This window comes from Mugil cephalus, chromosome 12 (genome assembly GCF_022458985.1).
Source record: "Mugil cephalus isolate CIBA_MC_2020 chromosome 12, CIBA_Mcephalus_1.1, whole genome shotgun sequence".
Classification (NCBI taxonomy): Eukaryota; Metazoa; Chordata; class Actinopteri; order Mugiliformes; family Mugilidae; genus Mugil; species Mugil cephalus.
In genome coordinates, this window is record NC_061781.1 from 26,137,687 (window position 1) to 26,158,651 (window position 20,965).

General features: G+C 42.2%; 1 protein-coding gene across 3 annotated transcripts in view; it reads right to left on the reverse strand.

Moving 5' to 3' along the window:
* Positions 1-19,921, reverse strand: part of pcbp3 (poly(rC) binding protein 3) — a 44,671-nt gene extending 24,750 nt beyond the window's left edge. For all 3 annotated transcript variants that reach the window (XM_047601168.1, XM_047601166.1, XM_047601167.1), the window contains exon 1: positions 19,588-19,921. The gene's annotated coding sequence lies outside the window, so the exon portion shown is untranslated. The remainder of the gene's footprint in view (positions 1-19,587) is intronic.
* Positions 19,922-20,965: the final 1,044 nt, after the last annotated feature.

Here is a 20,965-nt window from a genome sequence, read left to right on the forward strand (position 1 = left end):
TTTATTTATTTAGTAAAACACGTTGCAAACACACATTCAGAGGAAAACTTACTGCACATTAGTTATGGGCTAAAAAAAAAATGATCACAATAAATTTTACCATTCTGACACAATGATAATAATCACAATAAAACATTTTAATTCCAGTCCATGTTTTTGACTCAGTCTGTGTCTCCATCCTGTGCTAAGTGTTAGCGGCCTAATGGTTAATGGTTCGTCTGTCTGAGACACTTTAAAATGTCTCATGTAAATTGGACTGAAGATTATTTGTTCTAACTGTTACTGCCTCTTTGATACTATTCTTATTCTATTTTTCTAGATGATTTATCTTGTTTTATTTTATCTTATGTCTGGTTCATATATGTTCTTTCTTATCTTATCAGTTTCCCTGTGGGGATCAATAAACTGATCTGGAATCTTCACTGAGTCTTTTGTATTTTTTTTAATTTACCATGAAGTGACCAGGCTTCTGGAATGGAATTAGGGGACATTTGGAACAGAAACAGGAATTAAATGAATGGAATGAAGGAACAGGGACAGTTACGGTTTCATTTATTTTGACATATTTATTCATGTTAAACATATTTAAACTATGTCTGTGATGTCAGACGCAGGCTACCGTCATAACTCTAGTTCTAGTCGCAAAAACGCACAGGTCGTCTAAAACGGGGACCCCGGAAATGGGGGACGTCTCATTCTCCTAATTTACTGGAGGACGTGGCTGCTTCGTCCTGACTCATTCATTCTGCTCGTGCTCCTCGTGGCTTGTGTTTGTTCTTCAGGTGGTAGAATAAATTGGTTGTGTTACTGTCCTTAGCCGTTGTCTTTTTTTGCAAACCTTTTCTTATTGAGGGGATTTGTTTTCAGCGTTACATCGTGTAACATAACTGTTGCTACTGCACATCACAGTAGTTAATGGTCAGAAACTGGACTTGAGAGGGTCACTGGTTCAAGTCTAAGGCAGGTTTGCTTTTGAGCAAAGCACTGACTGCTCCAGGTGTCTCTCTGAACTCCATGTGATGAAATGGACAGAGGACAAATCTTTCGTATGTAAATGCATCTACTCTGGACATACCTTCAAATGCAAAGAAGCAGAACATTTCAAAACACGAGTGTGTGCACACACAGCAAAACATCCCCAAATGCACCAGTGAGCATGTGCGCACACACCAATACTTGCTCAAGGACACACACACAAACACACACACACAAACACAGGGTGCAAGCAGGCAAAAAGTCAGAGGAAATGCTTATGCCTTGAAACACACTCAGGAGAGACTGCACAGCACTTAAGTGGTCAGTTTCACACACAAAGGCCAATCACAGGAGCTTAGCTGGCCCATCAGGCTTTTTAGTAAACGCTGCCACATTGAAATTGCTTGTTTAGTTAACCCTGTGTGCGACTGAGAGGAGTGTGGTTCCATGTGGGAAATGCTTTGCTTTGAAGTCATTGTGTGTGAGATGACTTGGCCTTGTCACTCGTGAGAAGGGATTAGTCACGCTATGTTTATTGGGGAGAGTGCATCAGCTTCTCGACAGCTGCGTTTGAAGGATTTTTGCTTTAAGGTGATTTTTTTTTTTTTTTTTTCTGAAAACTGCCGTGGTATGAGCACATGTGAAAACTTCAGCATCACACCAACTCTAGCTGGTGTTACACAATCATGCATTTGCAATTTCTTTTCATCGAGAAGTTTTTCTAACTTTGATGTGTCACATCAGGTTCTAAAGTTCTGTTCTCCGTGAAATTATAACGAGAACATGACAGAGGAAGCATCAGATATGGGGCTGGTACCAGTGGATCCAAATATGTGATGTACATTACAAAAGAAAAGACACAACCTTAAGCTATAACTGATATGACGTCACAAAACTCACGTGGACAAAATAAATCAGGGAAAATCCTGATTTATTTCCTAAACATGTGAACGATGATAGAACACAAATAGGAACAAAAATGTTCTGCATGCATCATCCACAGCAACAGCCATTTCTCGCCTGTATTTATTCCGGTCATTGCTCACTGTAGTTTTTTATTTGTCTAGTTTGTATATATTGTCTTTTTCCCTTTTTATCGCTAAGTTAACTTTTATTTAATGTTGTGTGGCGCTGATGCACCAGGTAGAACTCCTGAACACTCTGAGGGCTCGGTGTCCTGATGATGGACTAAACCCACAACGGACAAAAACAGATACCAAAAATAAAACTGTAAAAGAAACTCTAACGGTCTGTCTGTTTTTAAGTTTACATGCTGCATTTGTATGTGACGGTATTTTAAAGATGACGTTTAACATCACAGTTCAACAGTTCTTCCAGGGCTCATTTCGATAATATTTTATCTACTGTGTCTTACATAGAAAAAAGTAAAAGACGCCACACACTTTGGAGTCGACTGAATTCTAACTGATGCAGGACTATGTTCATGTACCCTGGTACTTTACTTGGTCATTACTTTTCTCTATAGCAGATGAAACTAATTAAGACATTAAAAAAATAAATAAATAAAATGCCTCGTTTTGCCATAAGTAAAAATATGTAAACATCAATTTTGTCTTATCTGCCAGAAATCTCCCTATAACAGTCACATCAAATACTGACACACTGACCAAAATAAATACATTAAAAGTAGGTAAGTACGACAACTTATTGAAAGACATCTCTGCCAATACAAGATTCATGATTAGATTCATCCAGTTTTGTACAGCTGGAAGGTGTGTTCAGGTGTAATGGGATATTCTGCCGTCTCATATTCATTTGCAAGAATAGAAACTTAAGTGAGTACAGTCGCTGCCTCACTAACCAGCTGGAGTTACTCGTAGTGATTCTGTTATGGAAATAAATGTGCTTTAACACACTTGCATATGGTGGTTGAGAGAGAACTCAACACACAGCAGCGTAAGAAAACACATGCAAATAGAAAATAACACAAGCAAATGAAGTCCCCATCATCACGAGCACTGAAACTCTGTGCAACACAACCAAGTACAGGAACCCAGAGGAAACAGACACAGCACCAGCAGAAAACAACCAAATAATAATAACAATAATAACAAATGCATTTAACATAAACAGCATTGCCATGGAAACGGAAACGGGACAATGTTTCCGGGAGACCCCAAAAAGTGTTGAGATAATATAATATAATATAATATAATATAGCATTAATGCTGTAAATCTGCTTATAAATTATTTGCAGAACCACTGACGCTGATTTGGTCACTTTAAATGATGTTCACTGACTGATTTAACATGAGTCTGAATGTGAATCATTCATTCAACAAAACCACACAAACAACACACAAAACCACACCCTCAGGTATAAGGGCGTGTGCACATTTATGCAATATTTGAATTATTTGTTTTTACTGCTGCTCTCCTAAAATATATTTTTTTAAATTGTTCTGTACAGGTTGTATGTCAGATTAAAAGTGCTTGAATTTAAGAGGGGTGTGTAAACTGTTTATATCCACTGTATAGGGAGAAATAGATATTTATAGTTCCCATAAATGTCCATGATTCTGGAGCACCGTCCAATAGCGTTGCACGATATGAAAAGCTTCCTCCCTCCTTGGTGGCAGCGCGCTGCACCGTTGATGAATATGTTTGCATAACCCTTCATAAACAGGGAGGTAATTTCCATCTTGTTAGATATCCTTTCTTTGACCCTCTCTCTGCTCCTGCTGTTGAGCGTGGCCATGTTTTCATCTTGTGTTCTGCACGCCGGCATGAGTTGTAGAGGAGAGACAGAAAGCAATCGTGGGGCTTCAACTGGAGATGGAATTGCCAGTTGTATATCTTGAGGCCGGACATATTTATGTCCAGAGAGGTTCAGCGTTCTGCCTCCTCACCACAGAGACTGTCTGCTGGGGAACTGTGTGTGTGTGTGTGTGTGTGTGTGTGTGCGTGTGTGTGTGTGTGTGTGTGTGTGTGTGCGTGTGTGTGTGTTGGGGGGGTTACTGCTGGTTTCTTCTGCATGTGTTGATAAGACAAGACACTGTGCATGTACTTCATTTACTTTTTGACTTATGTGTGTGTGTGTGTGTGTGTGTGTGTGTGTTTGTGACATGTATGGCATATATGTTCTGCATCAAGCTACTGTAGCTTCCAAACAAATAAATCATGAACGCATTTTAAATTTGCAACGCTGTCATGATCCGTTATGTATAGTTTAGCCACAGCATGTTGAGCACACAATCATTATTTTACCAGCTGAAGACAGAGTAGGAATGCTTTGTGCGTTCTGATTTTGCACATGGAAGAGGATTTCACTCGTTTAACTTTTTTACTTGAAGATTTTTACTTGGGCCGAATTGTTTACCCTAGGGATCAGCTGTTAGCAGTCCAGAGCACAGCGATGCTACACAGCGAGAGACCTGATGCCTCCTGTGAGTTGAAGAGGAGACGTTAGAAACCTGTTCTCCTCTTCATCATCACCAGGAACAAAAGATCTCCTTCTACGAAGATGGACGGCATCAGAAGGAATGAAAGTCTGATCCTGTTGTTGACGAAGACGTGGACGCTCATGCTGCACTGGATGGTTTTCAGCTGGTGAGGGTGGACAGAACCAAGGAGAAAGAGTGAAGGTGGAGGACTGGCCATGTTTGTTAATGACAGATGGAATAACCCAGGTAACATCACTATGAAGGAGCAGCTCAGACTCAGGTCATACGTGATGAGGGAATACATGCATGCATCACCCGTCTACGTATCATCCACACTAATGAATGCCAGGCCCAAAAGTTTCCCAGCAGAACACCACAAATATCTGAACAGCTACACACCGACCTCTCACCCCTGACCCCCATACGCCCCCACCACCACCAGCAGGCTGCTACAGGTAGAATCATGTTCTAATCCATCACTGTAGGATAAATAAAAGATTATCTTATCTAAAGCATAATCATGAACCCACTCACAGACCAGCCAGGTTCTAACAAACTAAAAACATTTAGTCCAGTTCAATTTCATGATCCGGTTTCATTATATAATCATATTATATTTCACTGTGGTTATTTAGATAAGTTTCTCCTTTGTCACGCCTGCACTGAGCTCTGAACATTTATCTGCTCAAAAAATGAAAGGAGCACTTTTTAATCAAAGCATCAAGTCATGTCTGATCTATCTGGTGAGTTAAGCAGCAGAGGAGGTTGTTAATCAGTTTCAGCTGCTTTTGGTGTTAATGAAGTGAACAACAGGGGCTCTAGAGGGGCATCAATGAGACGACCCTCCGGACAGGAAGGCTTGAACAGATGGAGGACACTGACATATTTTCCCTCCTCGTCTTTTCTGACTGTTGTCCACTAGTTGTCCATTTGGGGTCATGGGTCATGAGACCAGACCTGGACCCTACAGAGGTGGCACAGGGAGTCCAACTCCTCCAGGATGACACATCAACACGTGTCATTGTCATGATGCTTTACTGTGTCTGAAGAGATTAGAGGAGACAGGCAGTTATTCTGGGAGATCTGGACAGGACTGTAGAAGGTCCTCAGTTCATCAACAGGACCAGTATCTGCTCCTGAACTCTACCAGAGCCTCATGAACACGACCTCCAACAGGCCACTGGTGTTAATGCCTCTGATCAAATAATCAGGAACAGACTTCATGAGGGCGGACTCTGTGCTCACTGATTGGTTCTGAGAAGCCGTGGAGAACGTTCTGCTGCCTCTAACACTGTTCAGCTTTACTGGTTCGGTGGTGGTCTGGTCTGAGGAGGCAAATCCATGGAGGACCACACAGACCTGGTTCTCTGACTGCCATTAGGCACCGGGATGGAATCCTTCGACCCTAAATCCAATAGTACAACTCTGGTCTGTGCGATGCTGCCGGGCTGAACCTCAGACTGTCCAGAAGCTCAGTGATGCCCTGGTCCAGATCCTAGAGGAGATAATCCAGAACATTCTACATTGTCTCTTTATGCTCTGATGTTGTCAGACATACATTCAAACCCGTGGGGACCACACAAACCGCTGAACACCATTTTCAGTTCCTGCAATCAAATTTTGGGGAATGGACGAAGATGAGACAAGATAATCCTTTAATTTATCCCCTCATCATCATGTTTTCACTTTGGGGCGTCTGTGTATTCAGCCCTTTTCATGTAGAGTGATATTTTTTTATTTACATCAAACTACGTGGCATCTTTTTGTCACATCATTTTCCACTGAGATCTGATGTGTTTTTATTTATTTTATTTTGAGCAGTGTGTATTTCTTAAAAATACTGAATGATATGATTTTTTTTTCTTCTGACATCCCTCACAGACAGTTGACCACGTACTTCAGCAGTGTCACACATATCTGATAATTTCTTTGTTTTAGTTTTACAATATGTGAGGTTGGGAGGTTTAAGTTAGTACGTATTAATTGTTTCTGTCTCATCCAAGGAACTGAAACAATATGACTCAGTTAAGAGACTTTTTCTTTTTGTTGTGGTGTGATGGTTACATGGGACAATCTAAAGGAAAATATCAATATTTTCTTCATTTTTTTGTTCTAATAATAGTTTAGCTGAACGCTTTGACTAATGCATTTCCTGCAGAGAAGACATGAGCCTTATTAATCCTGCACACATCTCCGAAAGGAAAGAAGCTAACATTCCCTCTGCTCTACTTATGTCCAGTATTATTATCTCATATTAAGTATTCATATCTCACTTTTATATATTTCTGGTTCAAGAGAAATTTAGTTCTATAATGTGCCTTTTAAGCCGCCCGGTGTAACCTAGTTCTATTAAACACAAAGTCAGCCAAATATGTTTCATGCATCATGAGACAGGCCCCTTTTGTCCATGGAAAGTGCACAGCTGTTTTTTCTCCTTACTAATACAGTTTGTCTGCAGATGGAATGTGCCAGCTTTAATAAATCTGATAAATTACCAGTTGCAAACTGTTGACCAGTAATTTTTATGACAGGGTGCATTACTTGATTTCATCCTTTCCTCAGAGACGTATTGCGAAAGGAGCTTGATTGCTCCCAAAGGTGGTAAATTACAGATTTCATAATGGTGAACGAAGTGAGCTTTCTCAGGGAAATTTACCCCGTGGAGGCTCTGTTTAGTCTCTCACTTGTAGTCGTGTTGCAAAAACCCCTCAATCAAAATCAGACATGTTTGTACGCTGTGTACAGTAAGGTCTTTACCAGATTATTCAAATAGTACGTGTACATGCAAGCGAATGGAGCCACACATTCAAGGTAAAACAAATTCCCAGACTCCATGGATTTCATATGTATATACACGTTCTCCCTAAATTTAATGAGAAGGTGGGTCCAAGGTTTTGACTGGTAGCTTATATACTGTATGGTAATAGATTAGTTATCCATGACTGATAATAGTTTAAACCTCAGATTTGTATGTAAGTATGTTTCTGTGACAAGGAAAACCTAAATTGTGTTGTGTCTTGTGTTGTTAAACAGCATGTGACATCCTCACACCTTCATCAGGGGCCATTTTCTTAACACATGGGTCTTTAGCAGGGGTTCAGCGACCCCTAGAGGGCCTATGGAAGTACTGCAGAGGGGTCACAAATACTTTGGTTGATGAGACATTTTCTCTCTTTTTTGAAAATACACATTAATATGAATCTGACTTATTTTTGTAAAGGGATAAATGGAGGCAGAAGACGTTTTCTTTCAGTCCTGTAGTTCTAAGCTTTGTGTACACAATAGGCCCCGCCCCCATCGCTGCTGGGCCAATCACAAGGCAGCATATTACACACTGTATCTGTCAGATGTTTAATACTGAATGCAAAATGATAATAATAATTATTATTTATAAAGAGCACGAGGCTAAGTTTAATATACAACACATATAGTAGGGAGGGGGTCCCTACTTAGAGGTTTAGAAAAACCTTGAAGACCCCCCCCCCCCTTAACATTCAGACGATACTGTTCCAGTCTTTAACTACTTAATCCTAACAAGGGCTTTTATGATGTCATACACTTTCCTCTAGCAGAGTGACAAACGTGCATCAATGGGTGGATCAAGTTTGACCAAATCTGGGTTCATGGAGATGACACAGTTTTGGTTAAATGCCTCAACGTCTGATTATCTGTCAGAGAGACAGAACGTAGCTCAACTCCAGCTACGTAAAAATGTCAAAGAAATCTAGAGGCTTGATGCCACAGTGTCAGCACACAGAGGATAACTCTTGAAGCATCTTTTATGTCTGCTAAATAAAACGCTTGCACCAACAGGACGATGCTTTGTTTTATCCATCGTAATCAGTCAGAGCTCGGGGCTGATATGAACCAGATGCTTTGTGTGTCAAACAAGCTAAATGCCACGTCAGTAGATGACAACGAGGAGATGAAAAGATAAGGAAGCGTGCAAACCAGAGAGCGAAGGGAACTAGGTGGGAGGGGCTTCCAGGTCTGGTTCGATACTGACACAGTTTCAGTCTTCTCCATTCAATGAATAATAGAGGAAGAAGGAAGGGTTAAGAGCTTTCCCTCTTTCTTGATGTGGAAACAAACAGAAGACAGGAGAAAGAGCGAGCACAATAAGACATGTTGGTAAACTGACATTTAGTTTAACCCGAGTTACAGGCAATGTTTACATATGGGACAGAACTCTTAATTGTACATGATGGGATTCTTAAATGTGTCCCCTGGAGGATCTCTGAAATATGTAGTGATTACTGAATTAGTCTGTACATATGGAGAAGTAGAAAGGGGCCGACCAGCGTAATGGGATTTTAAGCTCTTCTCTTTCAGACCTTGCTTCTATTTCACCCCCCCCCCCCCATCACGCCCGCTACCTAAAAGACGCTGAGTTCACGCCGGCAGCACAAACCCGAGGAAGTGTTTTCTCAAGCTCCTGACGTGCTCGCCTTCTTTTTCTACATCTGCTTAAGCTCGCTGGGCTGCGTTCTTGCTGACTTAGCAGCCTCTTGCACGGAGGCTTCTGCAGCTGCTCAGAAAAAAAAAATTATATATATATATAAAATAAATAAATAAATAAATACATTTAAAAAAGCACTGAGCTGTGCGAGTGTGTGTGACTGTGTCAGGGAAGCAGAAAACTCTGCTACGCCATTATTCCTAACTTGACTCTGATGGAAGAGTGCGACTAAACATGAACAAACGTGACACAATGTTCTTAAAGGTTCATAGAACAATTAATAGACGTGTGAGCGTCTCAGCCTGATGAACTTATATCAAGGTTTTATCCTTCTGTGATGTGATTTACCTGGATGTTCAAGTTTTACATGTCTCTAAATCGTACTGACAACATAAGTATGGTTCACTTTATTTAACACTTTTTCCACACAAAGTGTTTGCAGAGCTATATAATAATAAAAGAAGCATGTCAAAGAGAGCACCGTGGAAATGCTGGTGATATTTGAGTTAATCATTATGACCGTGTTGCCTCATGGCAGTGAACACATCCACTGTGGTTTGTGTTCCCCTGTGACGTACTCATGCACCATAACCATAACTGACTACGCTGTGATCTTTTTAAGGAATTTGTTGTCACTGAATATTTCTGTGAACCTAATCCGTCCACCAAAGACTAACGCTCTGCAGCCGACGTGTTGTAGACACATTTCCATTGTGCATGTGCACGGTACCGGTTGAATCACCAGGTAAGCATCCACAGTGTCTTTTTGCAACCTCAGCCTCCCACTGGGGCCAATCTGTTGGTCAGGTGTGGCTCGGCGGTAGCAGCATGGCCTTGCCAGCTAACTGAGAGCACACACAGCCCAGACTGCAGTGCAACCAATAGTATACGACAGATACAAAGCATCCTTTGTCAGATTACTGTTGGAAAAATGGAAATGTTTAACTCAAATGACACTGAAATGGTTCTTGGGAGTCCATGTTGACAGAAGTCACAATCTCCTCATTGCAGTTGATGAACAGGGACAGTTTCATGTGGAAACTGTTAATGCACTGCTAACACAGATAGCTGTACAGTGGCAACACACTTTAGAAGACAGTAATGTGCCTTAATGTGTCAGCAGTAGGGGAGAAAATGCACTTGAGCAAATTTGACAAAGCATCTCCACAACTGCAGCTCTAATGGGACGTCAATGGTCAGTACGTATCAAACATGTTCCAAAAAAGGAACAGGATGGTAGAAAGGTGTCGTACCACACAGTGAACATGCGTATGGGGCTGAGACCAATGGAAATCATGGGGCTGTGAGCATCAGACCTGGACTATGAGCAATAGAAGAGGGTGGCCTGGTCTCATGAATCAGGTTTGCTTTTACATCATGTGGATGTCCAGGTGCATGTTCATCGCTTCCTTAGTGAACACATGGGACCAGGATGCACTATGGGAAAGAGGCAAGAGGCAGGGAGGTGGTGTGATGCTTTGGACAGCATGGACCTGGACTCCCGTCTTAACCACCTTCCTATTCAGTGCTGCAGACCATGTACACCCTTTCACTGAGCCGGTGTTCCCAGAGCGCCGTGGTCTCTGTCAGCAGGACAATGGATCCTACCACAAACAAAAGTGGTTCAGGAACGGTTTAAGAAACACAATGAGATTCTCCAGATCTGAATCCAATGAACCATCTGTGGGAATCTGACACCTCAGCCCACCTGCAGAGGTCTAGCAGAGTCCCTGCTTCAACAGGTGCTTTTTCAGCAAAAGGGAGACAAACACTAAGCAGGAGGTCATAATGTTATGGCTGGTCGGTGCATGTTGCATGTTCACTAGCCTAGACGACAACTAATGATGCAATAAGCCCCACTGTATAGGCATTCCTCTCTGGTGACTTCCAACAACTTCCACACACAAAGTAGTGAAGCGACCCAACGTTGTGTGGATTATGTCTAAATAAAGCCTCGGCAGAGTATGAATCACTGTGTCACTGATCCCCTCTGCTTCCCAGACAACAGGTTTGCCTTCTGCAAGCTGTCACTGACTTTACACTCTTTCAAATGAAGAATAAAAGAGAAGAGAAATCGAGAGTGTGTGAGGGAGAGAGGGGAGTTGACGTTCATCACTCGAGTGCCGTGGCTTAGCCTAAGAGGCTTGAATAATCAGTATGTTAAGCTGTCAGGGTGTGCGCTCGCACCTACCACGTGCTTACTAACTCCTGGGCGCTTTTTAATCAAGCAAAAACGCTGAGAGGCAGCGGCGAGTGCCAAGAGCCCGAGCTAAGAGATGAGCTTTAGAATATCTGTTACACTTTCTCCTGACATTACCAGAGGAACATTTCCCCTGTAAGCCGCAGACACGTCTGTATTTCCCTTTCTTTAAAGAGGACACACTACATTTTCTCCACTCCTTGTATTTCATGCGAATCATCGCGTTCAGTAGCGCTGCTTCATAGCATTACTTCTGTGGACATTCCACAAATACACTTCTTCTTCTTTGTGAATGAGAGGAGTGATCTGCATGGCTTTGTAGCATCCAGACGTGACCCAGACCCAGGTGTCAGCAGCAGATTCAGGGTTTCTGAACTGTAAAAGCAAGGATGCCGTTACTTTATGTTTAGGACATTTATTTGACAGTTCATGGAAAAATTTGATATAAAATACTGGCAAAACAGATTAATCTGACTAAACCTGACTTCAGATAATGCATAGTAACATTCTTAAGCGTAAGAGATGCACAAAGATGCACAGAGATGCACAAAGATGCTCAGCCTCCTACTCTTATTCCAGGCTTGGACGTACTCTCCTGCCGCGGCCTGAAGGCAGTGAGGTATTACTCCAACCCCGCGGTTCCCTCAGGGTCAAAAGAACGTCATTTATCATTTAGTCCAGCCTATTAAGGCCATCTCAGAAGAACAATGATAATAATAAATAAATAATGGCTAAATTATGTTCCTGCACAAGGACACATGCTATAGCATTATACACCAATGGGGTGGACTTAGAGGTCAGGCCTTCGCAGATTTGAAATTATTAGGCTGGAGATTTCTGTCTGTGCGTGGAATTAAAAGACAACCCAATGCAGGCCTGTTCATAATTAATTATGTTACGTTTTAGAGGCAAAAATAACCTGCTAATGATTCTCCATCAAGATTACGTCAACCGGTAGGAACATTTATAGAAAGAAAGACAAGAAAACCAAAACACTGTTATCAGTGTTGAAACATTAAACCCGAGTGACAGTGGAGTGGCATTGATTGAAAACTGAACCCATGCGGAGGTCACGGCTGATATTTTATATCAGACCAACTCTACTAAGCCTTTCTGTCCAATATTGTTTCAAATGTCAAACTATTTCCTGTTCCTTGTGCTGCTGCTTTCATTTAATTCTTCATCTGGGTAGTTTTGTTAGGACTGCGTGTCACAAACTTCTGTTGCAACCTAGAATACCAAATTACCAGAAAAATAAATGAAGTAATTGACATAACTAGCTCTCTTTATCTTTTCTGCTGTGGTTCCTCTGATCATCCATCTAATCATTCGACCCATCCCGTCCCTTCTCATCCTTCCTGACGTGTCTATCAGTAAACTTCCTTGCATCATTTATTCTCTGCTGCTCTTCGTTTGTCTCTGCTAAGCTGCTCCTTTGATGCCCACTGTGGATCTTTAACCTAATTCAAATATAACACGAGGTTCATTTTGCTGCAACACTCCACCGTGGGCATGTGAACAGCTCTGTAATCACCACTACAATAATATTTTCTTGTCACCTCAACACTTGAGCTGGCTCTCTAACACCTCCCCCCCTCTCCCTGAGAGGATAAAAATAGCGCGAGGGGCAGAGGGGCTGCCTATTTATGACCACACATACTACACCACCCAGACTGATGCTGGGGAAGCAGCAGGGAGGACTAAAGCTCTGCTCCTGCAACACCTTTTGCTTCTTAACCCTGAACCTCTTCCATTTCCACCCTATCAACTTTCCATCCTCTGATTGATCTCAAGCAGCGTCTCTGGCTTAAATTACATCAGCCAATGGAGACAAAAGGGCCCAGAGGTATCACAGATCATAATTCTCCCCAATAGCCTCGACTTTTAAGGGGTGCTACGTTCAATTTCAGCCTCTGGCAATGCCTCACCGCCTCCCAGAACCCTTGCATTCTCTTATGAATTATGATGCCGGACAGATAGTTTTTTGAAGTTTACTGTTTAGCAATCAGCTGTGTGTGAAGGAGTGGTTGCAGGATTGCCCAGTGAATAGTTTGTACAGTTTCCCTGGTTTCAAAAGGACGACGCATTTGCTGAGACACGTCGTCTGTTGAGTTCAACAGGAATTATCAACATATCAGTATGTAGAAGAAGTATCACTGTCAGATGCCGTTGTCTTGTGTCCATCTCTGTTCACTCTTTACACCTCTGATTTCCAGTCCAGCTCTGGGTCCTGACACTTGCAGAAGTTCCCTGGTGACTCTGCAGTGGTACGGTGCACCAGAGATGGAGATCAGAGAGGTGGAGTATAGGACACTGATAGGAGACTTTGTGGAGTGGTCTATGGAAAACAAAAACATCCAAGAAAGCCAGATGCAGAAGAAGAAGGTAAACAGGAAGAGATTAAAAAGCTGAACTATTATCGTGGTTGTTGTTTGAAACAACACATGAATGAGTCTTATTTATTATATGACGTCATAAGTTATTGGATTTTCCCCCCTTGCATGTAAACTGGGACAAGGATCTCATTCAGAAAGTCAAATTTAGAGCATAGCTCCATTACAGCCGTGGATGTAAAAGTACTGAATGCGAGCAGTGAGTTACTGGAGTCTTTCTACCAGTCTGTTGTAGCCAGTGTCCTGTTCTTTGCTGTGTTTTTTTGGGGGAGTAGCACCAGCAAAAATACATCAGTAGCATCAACAAACTGATCGGAAAGGCTGGACATGTGATTGGTAGAGAGATGGAGACGTTTGTCTCAGTGAGGGACAGGAGGACACTGGATGAACCGATCTCCATTATAGACAATCCATCCCATCCACTACAGCAAACACTAGAGGGACAGAGGAGCTCATTCTCCATCAGACTGATTCATAGTGAAGTACAGAACTTCTCTTAAACCAAACTCTGTCCAGATGTAGAACAGATCACATTTTTGTATCAACTAAGCAACTGAGACCAATTAATTTCCTATGTGGATCATTAAAGTCTAAGATAAACACATAAACTCATTTCTATATTTAACAGAAACTCTTCCAGATGAACTTCCACACCCGTGTTCTCATGTGGTACAAACAAAAAGACAAAACATCGACCTCTACAACATTTTTTATTCCCAGAATCTGGTCAGAAGGATGAGCTCAGACTTATCCCTTTAAGAAACATTCATTTTACGGTGTTATTCATAGACCTACATATTTGTTGTAGTACAAATGCCTGACTTCACCTACGACACACTAACATACTCTACCGAATAAACATTAGTAAAAAACAAATACACTTTGATGCTATGATATGATTTGTTTTCCAGTCATAGATAGATCCCAGTCTAAAGGTTTGAATCCCACTGATCCACTGATTCACAAATTCATTTCTGTGCATGTTGAGTGAAACCAGGTCCTAAACCTGTCTGAGCAAACAAGTAAGGAGGAAAACATGCTTTCTTTTAGATAAAAAACGGCTTTTAAGTCAGAATATCTGCTGAATATCTGCTCAGATTTAGCCGAAGCTTGCCACCTAACAGGAGAGTGGAGCTGTCGACCTGATGTGGTGTGAGCTCGGACTTCTTTGTAAATCTGTATCTCTCAGAGACCCTGTTATCAGGGCAGGTAGTCAACCTCTGGTCCAAACTAAACGGCGCCTGTGTGCTGTGCTTCCAGTCAGATGGTCTGTAGAATTAATCGCTTTTCATTGTAAAACTGTAAAACCGTATCACTTACAAATCAGTCTGACAAATGAGCCGAGCGGACCATGAAATGTCTGCATCGTTCTGAATGCAGAAAGGCTGCAGATGGAAGCCTAACGTTTTAATTGGTGCATATTAATTCATTTCTCGCATTGAGGTTTTTGTTCTAAAAGGACTGAGGGTTGTGTAGGAGCAGCTGGAAGCAGCAAAGCGATCGACCAGCATCTGAAGAAAAAGCTGAATATGCAAATATGAAATTTGACTTTTGATATATAAATATTATCCAGATGTAAAGGATGTAGAAAAACAAGTTCTTTCTTTGTTCATTGTCACAATTAATGACATTTAGTTTTCTGGTTTTGTGTTTTGGCCGCTGGGTTTCCTGGTTTGTGGTGCAGCAGATTTTCCTCTGGAGGCTGTTTGTCACTGGAAGAACTGATCTGAACTGGTCCAGTGGTGACAACTGGAAGCTCTCCTGGAACCAGATCTGTGCTTATTGTTTGAGATCCACGTTAAAGTGTGAAAATGTATCGATTAAGCACTTGTTTTGTCTAAGAGCTGAATTCTGCATTATTCACTATCTTGGTCACTGATTGATTTTAGACACATTTAGGTTTGAGTCTTGTTTACTAGTATTTTTTCTTTGGTTCTGGAGAAAGAATTTTTGATTTCAGATGTTCTTTTTAGCTGAGACTTGATCTAAATGTTTAGTTTTGTTTTACAAAGTGATTTTTGCTACATTTATTATTTCACAATAATTAAAAACCTGTTTTAATGTTGCTTCCTCCACCTTTACCAGAGCTGGGTCATAACATTTTTGCTACATAACAGTTTAAGATTCTGTTAAATCTCACATGCTGTAAAAAAACAAGAAACAGAAGGTTGGATTTGCCAACGTGTGACTTCACCTAACGCTGTCTAGTCCCTGGTGACGACACGTAGACGCCTGTGTGCAGCTAGTTTCACATTTACTAACTCAAAAAGTTGAAAAGAGTTGAAGAGAGTAACTCCTGCACTGTGTCCATTTGCCCTCGGTCTCTGTGTGAGATGACAGCATCCAGTCAGTGTCACAGGCCTTTTTCACACGGCTCCCTGAGCCAGGACAGCAGGAGATCCGGAACGACTCGAAGGGGCCAAGGCACAAAAGGACCAGCTGCTTTTACACAGGAGCGAGTGGAGCTCAGTCAATGGACTGGATGCCTGATCCGTCTCATTACAGCGCTGGTGTTAGGGAATGAAAAACTAGATTAAACTGAATTACGCATTTTAAACAGGGAGTTTTAAAATAGTACTGTTTTATTATGTAGTTATTCTGAATTAAGAGTCTGGACATTGAGTAGAGCAGAACGATCAAATGAAGTGTTGATGAAGTGAATGAAGTGGTTTCTTTTTTTTTAATTATGTCATTGAGAACAGATCGATTGGACTCTCAGGCCTCTTGTAATTATATGTATGATTGTATTTGTAGGACACTCATTGACATCCTAAACTTCAACCCCAGACTGTTATTGCAGGACGTACTTTTGACCTTTCTAGCATAATTTCTAGCATAAAAGATCAGTGATGCACTTTAAAAAGTGTGTGGAAGTTACTGTAACGTAATTTTCTGCATGAAGATTTAAACTTTAGAAACAAAGTCTTCTTAAGCCCTACGATGCCACTCGAAGTTTCACTGAGGGCCTCATGAAGGGTTCAGACCTCTAGTGCCCTGAATTCAGTAAGTTCACATGCACACGAAAGAAACAAATTATTGCCTTAATCCGACTTTAACTGGACAACTTGCTCCATTACCCATGCAACAAAAACATCCAACATCCAGGTCACAGAAGAAGAATTATTATCATCTGGCTGTTGTTTAAATGTCCCAGGAACGACTCTAGTTGTTTATTATGTGACGTAACAGGTCAACCAGACGCATATCGCCACCTAGTGTGGAGGAGGACACGTTCCTGTCAGTTATTTGATTTTCTCCATTGCATGTAAACTGGGACAAGAACCACATTGAGAAAGTCAAATTTCGAGCGCAGCTCCATGAAGCTGTGCATGTAAACGCACTGATTGACAGCTGTGACGTTGACGTGACGTGAAAGTGTAGAACTGCTCTGACGTGGGGGGGGGCGTTGCTCATTGTCTGCATTAACCACACGCAGCTCAACTGAAGCTCAAAGCGGTGGCTCAGGAAGACGAACCACGAGCTGCACACACATCACACACACTCATAAATAACTCATTCCGTGAGGGATTTTAGTTTTTTTTTTTTTATTCCTATGAGAGCTTACACTGTAAGAGTGCAAGTGTAAGTGCATTAAACAGAGCTGCACAGGAGCCGCTGGCTGATGGGAGAACAGTCTCCATCACAACAAACGACAGCTACGGACATTTTAGGTTATTTTATTAGTCTATACGTTGCTTAGGTTTAAACCCTACGTTTAGGTGTATAAGTGTTGTACAGAACCCCTCCCCTGCCGTCAGCTCTGGACACAGGACCACCTTCGCTGTGGTGTCTGTCACTTGGCAGCGGATCATTCGGTTTCTGTGGGGTCCTCGCTGCAGGGTGGGGCCCTCATGGATCGGGCTTGTTCAGGCACATCCCGTGGATGTTGTGTTCTTCCCTGAGCTTTTCCTGAGCAGCAGCAGCAGCAGGGTGGGGGCTCGTCGTCCTGCTCGGGGAAGCCGCTCCCGTGCTCATTATTGTGTTGCAATGCCTGAGCTTCCTTCTATGTCGCATGGAGTTAAAGTATATATATATATATATAATATAAAACAAGGGCAACATAAATAAATGGACAATTTGGGTAATATTTAAAAAGAATTCCTTAAATATTAATAGTTGAAGTTTTGCAACTTAAACCAGTCATAATGTGATATGTTTGTTTTTGTAAAATGTTAAAATGAGTTTGTAACCACATGTTTTCAGACATATTTCTCTTTATATTCCTATTTATGCAAATCAGTTATAGTTAGTTATCAGTTATATGTTTGGAAAAGAAGAAGACTTAAACCTTTAATCTTTAAATAAAAGCACAACTTTTATGGCATCACTAACTACTCTGCTTCCTTTCATTTTTCTGTTCCATTACTTTAGCATTTAAGTGATAAATATATTTCAGTTCATAAGTAATAAGTTTAAGATGGAGATTAAAGCACACATGTACTTTTATTTCAGAATTACAGGTGGTAGCGGGTATTTGCCAGGAACGATTAAATGAGTCCAATGACGACACAACTGTAAAACACAGTCACGTCGTCATTGGTGAATGTGAGAGACACAGGAAGTAACGGATGAAAGAGAAAATACAACATGATAATGGCTGAAAGTCTTTTTTTGTTCTTGCAAAAGCAGATGGTCAGCTGTGACTTTAGCATTTGTCTTAAATCCAACATCGTCATTTGTGCGATGGTGGAAACTAACACCTGCATCTCTCTGCGCCGTAATTTACACGTTAATAAACTAAACAGGCTGACACCTGGAGGAAAGAATGTGTGAACGCAGACATCACGTCTTAAATTCTCCTGAAAAAACAACACGAACGTCCTAAATCAAAGTAACGTTCACAGTGTCTAAGATCCAGTGTTTAAATTGTGTTGTTGTTTAACGCTGATTCTTCTCCTTCACATTCTTTGTGTGTAAATTAGAAAATGATTATCACAGAAACAAACGTCACACTGTTCATTTTCACTTGACGTTCTCTTGGTATTATGAGTGTGTAAACTGAAGATCTTGGGATATTTAATTCTTAGTCGGAAAAAAAAGCAACAATAAATTTATTTTCTTGAATTTTGCAAACAGAACATAATCTGATAAAATAAAATTTGTGACTTGCAATCTTGCATTTGCACGTGGAATGTACTCAAATGCAAATATGATAAAATTACTGCTGAAAACTACATCTTGACATCATGAAAACCCTCGTGGGGTAAAAGGCAGCACCACACCCGTGATGCATCTCCTCAGATCGGTCCAGTTCACAGAAATGATGAAGCGGCTCTAAAACCTCTTGGCTGGCAGTATTGACGTCTGAAGCACTTTACCAGTATCTCCGTCTCCGTCACAAATACAGACATGCGCACAAACGGCCGCACGCACACACACACACACACACACACATTCCACTTCCCCTTCCCCGTGAAGTACAGGATGCTCAAGAACTAAGCAGTTTTTTCTCCATCTCTGCTGTTGCCAGCAATGTTTTACGGCCCGTGTTGATACTGGAGTTCTCCTGCTGGAAAGACTTCTTGATTCAATCAAGCAAGTCACTGCCTCGTAAAGTCATTACACTTTGTGCAGTGTCATGTGTTCTGAAGCCGGTGCACGGCGGCCTCGCCAAAGCATCAGCGTCTATAAATAGGCGTCACCAACTAACATAAACACTTTTCCCAAATCGATTAGAAATGCATTTTCCATAACCACCATCCAGCATGTTGTCCTCGTCAACGTGTGCTCCGGGGCAGACTCAAAATAAGAATTAAAAAACAACAACTTCCCTCTGAATTTGCACGCGCTGGGAGCTGGAGGATATTAGGTTGCAATAGACATGAAGAGGAGATGCGGAGATAGTGGGGTAGTGTGGGAGGAGGAGGAGGAGGAGGAGGAGGAGGAGGAGGAGGAGGTTGTTATCAAGGCACAAAATCAGTGGAAGAAGGGAAACACGGTGACCTCACCGCTCACAGCATCTCCTGCACTTTTCAGTTTCAGAGGAGCAGAAGAGCTTCAGGGAAAACTTGAAATATGCGCACGAGAAATATGCAAAGAGGACGTGAAGAGCAGAGACGTGCAAGAGTGAGTGGAGCAAGAGAGAAGAGGGCAGCAAGTACTTTTACAGCCTTAACGCAGAGAAGAAGAAGAAGAAGAAGCAGGAGAGAATCTTACCTTCTCAGAGGCGGAGGCTGCTGGGACGGAGAAGTCAGGAGAGTCAAAGGTTCCGGGGGCAGGATGGACGGAGGGAGGGAGGGGAGCCTGGGTCCGGCTCAAAGCGGGGCTGGAGGGTGGTCCAGGACAGGGGAGGAAGGATGGAGTGACAGGGAGCAGGGAGACGGGGAGGCTAAAGGGGGGAATGAGCGTTGCTTGCCTCTCCCTCTTTATCCCTTTTCTCCCTCCAACATACGTACACACACACACACACACACTCTGACACACACGCTCGCTCGGAGGCAGACACCAAAACCTCGAGTCACCAGATAACAGCCACAGAAAGAGTCTTTACATCTACACGCTCTGCCACAGGGGGAGGACGGGGGTGTGCTCCCCTCCCATTCTCCTCCCGGCGGCCAATGAGAGGTGGCAGAGAGGCGTCCAGGCAGCCAATCGATGCAGAGGCAGCTAATACTCACAACAGCTCACATCCAGTTGGAGGAATTACACTACGGAAGGACTCATGGAAAGCCATCCTGTTTGGAGTGTGATTTGATTGTGGGCCACTCAACCCAACACAACAGCAAGTGAAAAACAGGCTTTTAAAGAAATGACCCAGACAGCAACACACAAGACAAGCAGGCGTGTGCTCACAATCAACAGCCACCATGTAATCAAGTCTCTTGTGCGGCGCCGCGTACCTTTACACTCAGCCTTCTCATCAACAATGAGGAGCTGAGTGTGAAATTTCATCAGGCGCCTCTGCTGGTGTGTTCACCGCGGAGCGCGCCGCACTTCCATAATTCTCAGTTTTATTTCCTCCCGCTCAATCGATGGCTCCAGCGAGCGCCCGCCGTAATAAATGATCAATGGGGATCTGTCACGTTGAGGAATGGAAGACACGTCGTCATTCCAGCCCTCGCTCTCCTCAGAGAAGCAAAGAAAACACTCGATGTTACGTCAAAAGCTGCATAAAAAGAAGCAGTTGCTGCTTTTTTGTCAGCGAACACAGGCGCTGAAAGGTGGATTTTCTGAGGGATGGTGGATCCAGCAGTGAGGAGCGAAGGGTTTTGATGTACTGCTGAAGTCAGGGGTTTTTCTTTTTTTTCTCTCCACGATGTTCACTTGATTTAACAATAACTTCTCTGTGAAAGGAAATGGTCCTCAAGGAAAATGATCCTTCTATTCTCTATGCTCTGAAACTGATGATGAGAGATCATCTTGGACTGAACAGGCATCTGTCTATCACAGGACTAACAAACATTCAGCTGTGCGTGTTTGAGATGTGCTGCTCTCTGGTTCTCACAGACCATGGACCATTTGATTTGGATCATGAACTTCATTTAATATGATGTTACCGATTAAAAGACATTTTCTCTCATCTGAGAGAAAATAA